A 13,291-nucleotide genomic window follows, 5' to 3' on the forward strand; every position below is an offset into this window, starting at 1 on the left:
TAAAACTAACCTATGCATAGATAACAAACAAACTGTTTAAGGCACCAACATATAGAACATAAAAAATACAATGCCCCGTTTGCTATAAAAATATTATCAAATTAAATTCGAATTAAATTGCTGAAATTTCACTAAGCAGGCCACTGCTTAAAAACTAATAAGTTAACAACGAGTTGACCACACGTAGCTTTTGCTTTTGAGTTCAAATGCTTGGAATTCTTTTATGGCATTGGTATTATGATCTATTAGTAACCATTAACTGATAAGAACGAGCTGATTGCTGAAGTTTATGGCCAACGCATGTGTGGTCACATTTTCAGACTTGAAAGCAATTTTAGTGGCAGCAGCAATTGTTTTAGTTGCTGTTGAGTCGACGCCTCGCTGTCTAGGCCTTAATTCCAGCAGCTGGCCTAGACGAAGGACGCGGCACAGTTTGTGGCAGCTAGACAGCTAGACGCCCCGCTTAAAACTCAGTTGCCTTTCGTTGCGCCGCATGTGGTTGCAGTTGCCAGTTGCAGTTGCAGGTGTGCAACATTTTCTCGAGCGTCATGTTGTCTGGCAGAGAATTTCACTGCTCAACGCTTAATTTGCAGATTTTATTTTTGACAGAGTCATGGCCATGAGACTCCCACTAATGATGCATGCAACAACAATTGCCATTAGTTTCGCTTGTCGAAGGGTTGCCACACTTGAAATATTTGGAAATTTCGATTTTTGATAAGACAGCTGCAACAAATTTAAGTGCAAATTTATTCAACAGCTAAAAACTTAAGCATATTTTAGCAACATTTGGCAATATTTGTCAGTCGATTAAGATTTTGTAGATATTGAATTAAAAGTCAATAACTTAGCACATGGGCGTAGTCTGTTTAGTCAAAGGGGTTTAAGTTGCTCATGCAATTTAGACGATGAATATTTTATTAACTTTTGATGCAAACTTTAAAAAGCAATAACTAAGCAACAATTTTATTAGCTTTAATTTCAAAGCAATAACTAAGCAAAAATAAAGAAGTGTAAGACTCTAAACAAAAATGTTCTTTATATTAAATCAATTAAAAAAACGTAACTCGCCAAAAATATTATTAAACGATCGTAATGAAAATTGCGTTTTAAAATTCAAATTGAACTGAATATCAAATGCAATTTAAAAACGAAATTTTAAATGTTTCAAAGCATTTTTATTGCTGATAGGAGAAATTGAAATGTGTATACCTTTAAAAGTTTTAAAAGAATATTTAGCCAAGTTATAAACAAAATAGTAAACAAAGAAGTAAATATTTTTATAAACCTCAAACTTTCATTAGCTGTAAGTTAGTCAATTAAATTAAATGCCTTGTGAGTTGCAACTAAACAGAACTGCATTTAAAATTGACTAAGATTTGGTATAGATATTTTTAAAATTTAGCCTAAAGTTGCAAATTTTAAAATCAAATGATGCAAAATTATTTTTAGTCACAATACGAAGTTTGTTGACTGCAGCTCCCTCTAAATTCCCATGCTAACTAATGTTATTGCTATTAATATGTTAAGCAAAAAGGCAATGAACGTTCGGGCGTCTTCAATCTTGATTTACTCTGACTATGGTAATTGCTTTAAAACTTTTTTTTTTATCTATCACAAGTATCTGGCCGTTGCCGCTTGGCCCAAATCATTAGCGTAAAGTGTTAATTTTAGTTAATTTGCATAATTTGCGCGCCGACTCGACGCGACTTGAAATTTTGCAAAGCAAGTCAAGCAAGCGCTGATGGTATCTTTAAAAATATATTTCTAGTTCGATCCAAAATGCCGTTGGACTGAGTGAAACGTGAGCGTAGACTAAACGGCCTAATTTATTTAAATAAATTTGAAATAAAAATACAAAATTGCGCGAACTGAGCGGCTTTTAACTGAAGGCTATTTATGAAAAATCAAAGTGTATGCAACAGTCGGCGTATGCTAGCATGCATAATAGTAATATTTTGATATATGCACAAATGCCATTATGGGCTTAAGTTGCTAATTCTGAAACTGAGTTGAGTCCAAGCTTAAGATATATCCTGTATTTGCGGCTAGACAGCGCCAATTAGCAATTTGCATACATTATGCGCTCTAATTAATATTCGCAATATGCTTATAAATTTTTAGAACATATTTCAGTTCTTTCGTTTGCTGTGCTCGCTTCATTTAACATGTAAATAAAAGCCATAAAATATATACCAAAATACTTTCTATAAATATTAAGTGTGGGTTCATCAACCAAAAGCTACCAATTTATATATAAATTTTGTGCTATATTTACATCACTAATTAAGTGACTGGAGCTCTTAAATGTTGCTGCTGAAATTTCTAAAACGTGGCCACAAAAAAATTCACTTAGTGCTCACACACATTCCATTGATAACAGATTTTGATATTTCAAAATACATTAACACTTGTGTGTCTTTTTTTTTTTACAACTATTTATGAGATTTTTTTTGGCTTGGCAATTTTTTCGCATCATTTGCTGGCTCGACTGACGCCGGTGGCGACACACACACGCAGCTGGAGCTTGCCACATTAGAGTCCAAGGCAGTTGCAGCAGCAGCAGCAGCGGCAGCAATGTAGCATAAGCTGCCGCATCATTGATTTCAATTTGAAGTCGTCTTGGCTTGGCTTGGCTTGGCTTGGGTTGGCTGCTGGGGTTAGCGCTGGGTGGCGGCTATGAGCCCAACTATCAGCATTAAATGTTATGTGGCAACAACGTCCGCTGCATGCCGCATGTGTGGGCAACGTGTCCATGTCCGTGTCGTGTCCGTGCGTTATCTGTTTCCGCAACATGATGTTGCCTATACGCAAAGTCTGTTGCCATCATCATCAGCAGCAGCAGCAGTAGCAGCAGCAGCAACTGAGGCAGCGACTGAGGTGTGGACGCAGCTGCTGCTACTGCTGCTGATAATGATTATTGAAGTTGCGGCACTGATTTTTGCACACACACATACACACACGCGCATCTATGATATATGCTTATGTATATGTGATTTGGTCCAGCTGAAAAATTTCAACGCATAAAAATTTCTTGGCTCTGCCCACAGTTCGCCCCTGCGCTGCTGCTGCTGTCGACGACGACACTGTGAGCAAGATGGACTTCCGGTTTCCTGTTTCCGCCTGTCGAAGTTCTTTACTTTTTTTTCAATGCTTCAACACACACACACACACACATATATAAAGCACCCTGACATACATATGTATAACAATTTTTATATCGTACTTGTTGTTGCTGCTGCTGCTGCTGCTGCCTCTGCTGTTGTTATTAGTGGGCGTGTCATGTGTACAGCTTGTGGTGTGGCATTGCTTTTTTTTCTTTTTCTGCCCAACACCATCAATGTTTGATGTGTGGGGGTTGTCAGCTTCATAATAAATCGATAAAAAGCCAAGACACAAAGTAAATGAAAAGTTGCAGCGCTTAAACTAAATCTAGACATTTAAATTTAGCTTCACTTAAATCTATATATAAATATGTAAAAGTAGAATAAGTCACTCAACACTAGTTAAAAAAAATAATGGCAAGGAAAACATTCTCACATTCCTAGCCATAAGCGCCAATAGCTAAGGCTGCCTCAACTGAAGCTTAAGTTTTAACTTTAAGCCTACAGTTAAATAAATAAATATATAAATATGAATAAACTAGTTAATGCTAGTTTGAAATATGTTTAATTATAATTTATATGATAGGCTTTCAAAGCAACTAAATGATTTGTGTATTTGTATTGCTTACAAATAATTAACAGCTGCTGAGCTATTTCAATTCAATAAAATGTAATCAATTAACATAAAAGCAAAGCGTTAAAAATCATAAAATAATATTTTCTTTGTTATTTTTATGCTATAACTTATTAGGATTACGTTTCCTGCTAGCAAATTGAACTACGATCTATCAATGAAATGTTATTCGGATATAGATACTGTATTAATTTTGTTACGCTTGAGATTTGATTAGATATATAGATATAGACACTATATTAATGTTGTTGTGTTTGAGATTCGCTTCAACTTCAGGTCTGCGTTAGCAATTCATATGAAGACGTTGAGATTTATTTGGCATTGAATGCAAAGAGGACCACGAGATCTGCAAGCAGCTGCGATTAGATTATAATAAACATTTTAATATATTTAAATGCATTAAACTTGTTTGCTATATATTTTCTTAATATTTATGCCTTCATATGAATGAGACATACAAACAAATTTATATCACATACAAATTGATTCGAGACATTTGTATTTGATATAAATTTGTTTGTATTGTCTAATTCATATGAAGCTTAAATTTCAACATAAAAACAAATTGTTGTGTATTTCCAACGAAAATGCAGTTTAAATCGTTTAGTTTTAGCATGAAATTTTTGCACTCAATTTTTATTTTCAACTGAAATTTTAATAACTCTGTGGTTGGTCTACCATTAAATTCAATATAACTATATAGTTAACCTCTCTAACGACCAGGACACCCTCTCTTAGCCTCTACTATATTATTTATATATAGACACACATTTGAGTGCCTGTCTAAACAAATATGAGACCACAGAAAAAAATGTCAAAGGGCCACCCCCGCTGACGTCACACACACCGTTAATTGGTTAATGTAAACAACTCACAGGACCAAAGAGACAAAAATAACAAGGACAACGCACTGGCCACTGGGACTTGTGCATGTGTTTCAAGTTTCAAGTGTTGACGCGACATGTGAAAACAACAACAACAAATAACAGAGCCACTGGTTACAAGCAGAACAAATAGTTCAATTAATAAACAGACACGCGTCCATCAATAAATAAATACGCTCGTGGGGTCACAACCCTCTAAGACTTGTAACTAAATATCGAGCCAAGAGTGTCGCGCTCTCTCTTTCTCTCTCTCTTTCGATGTGTCGTAACTAACACCGTTAAGTACATCAAATGCTCAATTACAAAGTGCTCGACATGGGACTTATGGATAAGGCCAAGTGAGCTTGGATTACAAGTCGAAGCCAGCTCTATATTTCAGTAATAAAATAAGTTAAAGTTGCATTTTTTATAATTTGATTTATTTCAAAAATAGTTGGGTGGCATTAAAAGTGCGAAATTATTGATTTGCCATTAGTACTTTTATTATTTATAAGCAAAACAAATTTAAATTTAAGAATTAACATAAATTAGCAATTTTATTTTTATTTATTTTGCTTATGAAAACAAATAAAATTTTAAAGCAAGCATATTTAAATTGAATATAATTAAATTAAATTAAAAAATTTAAGAGCTAACATAAATTATACATTTTATTTTTATTTATTTTGCTTATGAAAATAAATTAAGTTTTAAGCCAAGCATATTAAAACTAAATCAAATTAAATCGTTCTAATTAATTGTACAAATTCAATAAGCAAACAGAAATAGTAGTAAAAAACACAAAGCTTAAGACTTAAAGCCGCTGCCTTTATATTAAATATATATAATAAATTCTGTTGCCGAAACATTTAGAGTTAGCAACTCTAGCAGAAACTCAAAAAATATTTTAAACTCTATTTACTTCGCCTTTGGGAAATTTTGCGCTATTCAAAGCTTTGCAATATATTCCAGCTCTGGCTCAGGTTACAGAATTTTTGGTGGCAATTTTGAAATTGTTTATCAGCAGCAGCGCTGCTTGACTTGCAGTTCAACGATGTCATTTATTTCGTCAAACTGCTGCTTGGGATTATCGACAGCCAGAGCTTGTAGTTGGCTTTGTTGTCGTAACAAATTGCAGTGACAGCAGCAGCAGCCAGCAGCAAGGAAATTTTATTTGGCTAAATGTCAGTTGGAGTGAAAATGGGGAGCAGCCAACCCACATAATGATGATGTGCCAGGTGTCGTATGCAGTCTGCGCATTGGGCGAATGCGACGACGGAAGCGCTGTATTAGTTCTGATTCTTTATATCGCGTGGGGGCTGTAACAGACTTCAGTTTACTCTGTCTGTGTGTGTGAGGAGATTGCCCATAAAAATTCCATAAAGATAGCGATTTATGTGTAAAAGCTGCGAAAGGGTTGCCAAGTCAATGGCTTATGTGCATGGATGTTGCGTAAATTGCCTGGCTGTGGCATTGATGTGGCTGCCACGGCAGCTGTAATGGCATTTCTTCAACACGAGGCATCATCAGCATTTGTTGCTGACACTTGCGACCTTTTCTTGCTTCAATATACAAATATAAGTTGGCTGCTTTGTGTGCGTGGCATGATTTGCAGGTGGTTATTAATCAAATTAATGTGCTTATTGATAACAGCGACTGTGCCACATAATGTGGCATTGTTGTCGCCTTAAAGTTGCAGCTCAGCGCTTATCGTAATCTAAGTCAGCAACACGCGTCAGCTTTACAACATAGACATATAAAAAAAACAAAGCTGCAATAAGTAAATAGCAGCATAAAGTTGGTCAAACGCTGCGTATACTTAACATTTCCAACGGAATTCCAACAGCAACAAAAATGAAGACATTAAAGTTGTATGCAAAGCCACTTAAATCACAGCAGCGACAGTTGTAGATAAAAATTTGTTAGCCTGCAAACAAATCAAGCGCTGACCCCTTTACGACTGCGCCCCCCCAACCAAAATATAAAAAGGCCCCGCAACAAATTGTAATAGCACAGCTTGTCTATCTGTCTATCTGTCTGTTCGACTGTCTAGCTGATTTATTTTGGAGTCCGGCAGACACTAATTATGCGATACGAGCGACGACTCACAAAATAAAACAGTAACAACAAATGCGTTGACAGCTACAGCGCATCTTTAATTTCCATTTGCTGTTGTTGTTGTTGTTGCGTCGCTGTCGCTCTGGTCCAGTGAGCAGCAACTCGAGCTTGAGCACGCGATATTCGTTACAGCAGCAGACAGCTTGACCAACAAGTGCAACCAGAATGACCATTTTGACGATTCTCTGACAGCGCGTAGCGTAGCCCGCTTGACAACTTAGTCAAGCGGCTTAGATTGTCGCACAAAGGGGGGAGGGGAGTGGAAAATGTGGGTGTGGGTGCAGCCAAACGAGTTGCGGTTGAGCAGCTTAATATATATAAAATATATTTGCATGTTGCTATAGCAAACTAATTAAACTGAAAATGCAAGTTTCCATATTTTGACATGCACTTGACTTTGCAAATACACTCTTGCCAGCAAGTGCTAAAGTATTTTGCTTTGGAGTAAAAATTTATATTAATATAAATGATTAAATTAGTTGCTGTTAAAAATTATGCCTTGTATTTTTAATTTGTTTTCTTAAATAAATAAAAGCACAAAAAGGGAAATCACTTGTTAGCATTCATGAATATAATTAAATACATTAAAAGTTAAACATAAATAAATAATAGTTAAATAATAAATATTTAATTTAAGCTTAATTCTTGAGTATTATTTGTTTATTTCACGTTGCACTTCCGTTCTCGGCCGCATAACTTCACGTCTTGTTGCCCAAAATCAGAACTCGCTGTTCAATAACTCAAAATGCAAACAACTTAATTAGCAATAACAACAATGACAGCAACAACAACAACAACAATAAATGCCTTTTGGGTGAGAGGGGTAATTAATTTTGAGCGCATGCCAATCCTGTTGCTGTCCACCCGCTGATTATTATGTGAATGCAAGCGCTAAATAAGCCAAGTCTAGAGCCTGGTAGCTGATTTTTGGGCTCGCCTACAGCCAACACCAAGCGAAGCGTCTTCAGTCTTCATCTTCCAAGCTGCATGTTCATCGTCGGCGTCGTCGTCGTCGTCGTCGTCGTCGGCGGTGCGTGCATTTTTTGCCTAATTAATGGCGGCAATTTGTAAACGTCGCAAAAAGCGCGAAAATATATTTGCCAAAATGAACGAAACGAAACGTAAACCAAACCCGCGCGCGTATTCGTAATAAGAAACTGCAGTGTTGCTTTTAAAGGCGTTGATTGATCAGCAAGCGAGCCAGCCGACAACTTTAATGCCTGCAACGCATGCTGATGAACGTGGCAGAGTCCACAACACACATACGCATGCGCATCGATTGCCACGTAACTTCAAAACGAAACATGTAAGAATGTTGCAGCTATGTAAGCGAGACTTGAAGCTGTTGACTTTGCTATGCATAAAACAAATTGTGTTTAATTTTTATATAAAATATTAAATATATATAATGCATAGCATATTTGTATATATATAATAAATTTTAAAGCAAATATTGAGTATATATTAAAAATAAATATAATGAGTATTAAATGCGTCGCTTGTAGTATTAAAATTAAGTATAAAGCAAACATGCACTATATATGAAATAAATTATTAAAAGCTAATTAATTTATAATTATTATTTATTTAAACTTGCATTTTGCAAGTTCGTATGCAAGCAAGTCTTTTGTATTTATAAAGAAATAATAAAATATTTATAGAATTAAATACCAACAATATATTATTTGTAGTATTTATTGTCTATGGAATTTAAGATATTAAATATATATATTTATAAAATTTTAGAATTTTAGTATATATTTAATTGATACTTACTATAATGCAGCTTTTGATAAGTAACCAATTGCTTGGGCAAACAACATGAAATATTTAGAGCGCTAAGTTTGAATAAATAGTTTAGATTAAAATGGCATAAAAGTGCTTTTAATATAAATATTTTATAGATATATATTTTATATACAAGCAACTGTCCCACATTTTGCTGTACAGTTAAACCCTCTTCAGCCAACTCTAAATTTCTAGGGTATGCCAAAAGCGAAAGCTGCGCTGGCTGAGTGCGCAAAATGATTTTGTGGCGGCGTCGGCGTTATATGCCTGGCATACATAAATAGCACGCGAGCGCCATAATCATTATCCATAATCCATAATGTCATAAGTGTCGAACGATCGATCGAGCAAACGATTCGATGCGTACGATCTTGGGCTAATAATGTTGTCGCCGTATCTCGCTAGCTCGTCAGTTCAACGGCTTTTCGGTGGCATGTGACACATCAGACGGACAGACAGACAGACTGTGCTGTTGCCTGATTTACGAGCAATTGGCAATAATAACAATGGCAGCTGGGGAGAGGCCACATGAATAATGCGCAAGAGAGTTGCGCTTGATGTTGCCCGATCGGGGGCGACGCGTTCTGAATTTATGGCCCACCATAATTGTCATAATTTCTGATATAGGGCCCAACCAAAACAACAAGTAGCAGAGAGAAAGAGAGAGATCAGTGATCACAGCTCCAGCTGTGCTACCGTTTAATTTGATAAGGGGACAAACTCCACATGAGGTCGCAGCAACGGCAGCTGGAGTGGTCTCTTCATTTGTTGCCGCAGCAGCAACAAGATTGCAATTAATTCACGCGGATAAATCTTCAAGTGCTAACTACATGACAACAACAAAGTAGTTACACTTTTTTTACTCTTTGTTGTTGTTGCTGTTGTTGTTGTTACCCACACAAAATCACGCTGCACTCTCTGATTGCATTCTGCGGTGCTTGCAGCTTTTGGATCTTGCCGGTGCCGCTCGCCGCTCGCTGCGCGCTTCGTTTAATTTCAATTTGTTGCCACACTAAATTTATGACGGTTATTAGCAAAAGACGTGCGGCCAACACATACCTCAAGTTTCCTGTCGGAAACCCCATGGCCATGGCCACAAGCATTTGCGCTACCGTTCGCCATTTTCTTGCTGCTGTTGCACGCCTGCGCAACTTGCAACACACGCTGTGGCAGTGGCAGTGGCACTGTTTACTTGCCTCAGACAAATTTCATTGTAACTTGAGTAACTTGGTAGTACTTGCTGCCTCTTGTGGTGTGGCATGTAGTCGCCTTTGTTGTGGCTGCAACGTTTGTCTAGGTAATTGCGTTTATAGTCAGTCATGTTGTCTGCCCCCAAAAGCTACAGTTACATGCAGCTTCAAGTTCTTTTAGAGCTTTGGTTCGGCTGGCGCTTGTTTGCGCTTATCAAGATTTGCCAAACTGATTGATAGCAAACTAAATAAACGTAGCATGACTAGACTTAAGTCCATAAAAGAATTTTTATATATTAATATTAATAATGAAGCAAAGACAGTGCAGCACTTAAGCATATCAAGATTAAAATTTAAAGTAATGTAAAATAAATGTTATGCTAATATTAATAATAAAGCAATGCCACTTAAGCATATCAAGATAAGTTATATCTGAAAATTTAAAATAAATGATTTATTTATTAGGAAAGTATGAACAAGCAGTTTATTTTTGACAACTACGAATAATCTTATAAAATTAAAATGAAAATTTTTTTGTATTTAAAATATAAATTTAAAAATAAAAAAATTGCTCCTTTAAGCGAACAAATATATATTTACTCAAATGCAAACAGAATTATTTTTAACTTAAAATTATACTTTATACTAACTACAAATAAAATTATAAGTGTTTTGGTTAATTTATATTAATATGAGTAGTTTATTTGTAGAGTAATTTAGCTAAAAGATAACTTTGAGTATTTGGCTTTGGCGTTTTTCAAATAGCTGATTTTTATTATGAATTTTTATAATATATACTCTATAGAGATACATAGGATTTGATATAAATTTCAACAGTAATAAATAGAGCAGCTTTAAATTCGCATAAACATATCTTATAGCTGATTTGCCAAGTACTGAAGCTGAAAAAATTCTTACATAGAATTTAAAATTTAATAACATTATAGACATTAAATGACAATTTTATGACGTTAAAATATTTGTTATATTTCTTATATTAAAATAATATTGTCTAGTAGTTAAGAAGTTAACATTTAATAAGTAATTAAATTGAATCATTTCTTTTTGCTTTGCTTTTATATTTATAAACATTGTCTGGGTCACTCGCTGACTCAGTCCAAAGAGAATTTCAATTGTCGAATTCATAGAAACGATTTTTGATTTGAATTTGATTATTTATGCATTGCGTGGTCAAAATTTCAATTACGCTAATCAAATTGCCTGCTATAAATTATTTAATTAGTGCTAATTAACATTTATGCGCGCTCAAATTGAAATTCCGGCAAAGCGCAGGCGCGTGCTACGTGGCCGCACACCAACCTCATGGATAAGATCTACAACACGCTCTTGCCACAGCAAGCGGCAGCCATAAATATATGAAATGCTCATAGATTGCGCAGTGTGACAAATTTCTGGTTGCTCTGGGCTGCAAGTTCCGAGAGCGTTGCGAGCTTGTGTGGCAACGATCGAGTGGCAGACAAATGCGCTGTTTACCTGCAACAACACGCGCACGCAGATTGGAACCGAAATCTAGAAACCAACTATATACATTAAGTTGTTAATCATATGCGCAGACGCAGCGAAAACTGAGCGCATCCTTTGCGCGCATCCTTTGCCTGCATAGCCTGGCACAATTAATATGCGTCCACTACAGCGATCCTAATCAATTCTGGCTACATAGTCAGTCCGCTGGCCCTGGCCCCGCATGCCACATGTGGCCGCATTGCCGCTTCAGCAGCCGCCCAGCCGCCGAACACGTGCGGGTCATTAGTCGCAGTCACGCATTTTGAGCTGCAACCAGCTCCAACTCCAGCTCTGTCTATGTGGCATGTCCGCTTTGGCCTTTTAGTAGGAAATGATTTTGTACGCTTCGCTCACCTGGTTCAGCTGGGCGCTCTCAACTAATTTTTTGGCGCTTATGAGCTGCGAAATTTTTACGAGTAGCTGGAACTTCAGTAGGCAGTGCGAGCTCTCGTTGCGCTTTGTTTGGGCCTGGGCTTAATAACTTCTAATGAACCATGGCAACCAGGCAAACAGTTGCCCAGTGAGTCATCGGGGCATGCTGATCGCCAAAGGGGAAAGCCTCAGAACTGAACAGCAGCAAGCTGTTCAAATTTATTTAATGTCATATTAATGATTATTTATTTATATTATTTTATATATATATATATTTATATCAGTTCCAGCTACATTGAAAGTTACTTAGTTACAACAAATAATAGAATAAAAAAAATAAAAAATAAAATAAAAATAAAAGTATAAAAATATGCTAGTTACTAAATTATTTCTTAAGTTATTAGCAATATTTAAAATAATTGCTTTGCTGCTTACAAAATTTGAAGTGCACTTGAACAAGCTTTATTTAAAATATAAATAATAAATACATGTTGAGTATTTATGAACTGCAAAAATAATTTAAAGTTAATCATATTTTTTGTAAAATTTGATTTAATTATTCATACATATTAAAGTGTTTAGTATTACAGCTTAGCTTAGAAAATACATTATAAACTATTAATAAAATTATTTATATTATGCGGTGTATAAATTTCATTTAAAAACTTACTAAAGACAAGAATATATTAAATAAAAATGCGAAAATATTTTTTTAATTATTAATTCAAACTATAAATAAAATTATTAATCTTATGCTGCGTATAAATTTCATTTAAAAACTTACTAAAATCAAAAAACATATTAAATTAAAATGCAAATATATTTTTTTTTATTATTAAATAGTAAATGAGTAAATGTTTGATTTGTTGCTTATACAATTTGAGCTACAACTGTTGCAGGATCTACATACATATAATGGTCAGCAGATCTTAATATAATATTTCGCGGGCCATTCTATGCATATTAACCTGCACTCAGTATATTAGCTAAATTTGGAGGTCTTGTCGTTCTGTAGTCGAAGTTCACAAGACAAATGACACAGCGCGCGACATGTTGGCAGGATAGGAACTATGTGATGCTTTTAACCTACTCACCTGCTGCCCAACCAGATATGTATTGTTTATTTGGACCGACATGCGTAATAATTCCAGTAGAGCTAACTGTGTGCATTAGACCCGACTGAGCGCTTACGTAGCTGACTACATCACACTCTCATTTCTTCTCACTTATTCTTTCTTCTCTACTTTGTGTCATCTTCAATTATATATTTAACACCGTCGGCTTTGCACCTGAGCAACTTGGTCAACAAACGCCACAACCCAAGATATGGAAAATAATTTTTGACAACCTATTAATGTCGTAAGCACCATGTAACAAGTCGTGTTTTATGCTGATACAGTCTTATATATAGTACACATATCATACATGCATCATTATAAACACAGTCATATATAGCAGGAAATGGAGAACTAAAAAAGTAATTATAACTATATCTTACATTGCACAATCATCATTGGACAATCACAAGCACGTCAAGCGCGTACAATCGCTAGGGCCGAGTTTTCGCCTGATATCAGTAAGCAGTTTTCAACTTCAACGGGACGTCAAAAACTATAAATAAGTAGAATGATCAAACTGCGCCACTTATAAATTACAAACAGCACCCACGAATAATCATGAATGACGTCTGAGCATGGT

This window comes from Drosophila busckii, chromosome 2L, assembly GCF_011750605.1.
Source record: "Drosophila busckii strain San Diego stock center, stock number 13000-0081.31 chromosome 2L, ASM1175060v1, whole genome shotgun sequence".
Classification (NCBI taxonomy): domain Eukaryota; kingdom Metazoa; phylum Arthropoda; class Insecta; order Diptera; family Drosophilidae; genus Drosophila; species Drosophila busckii.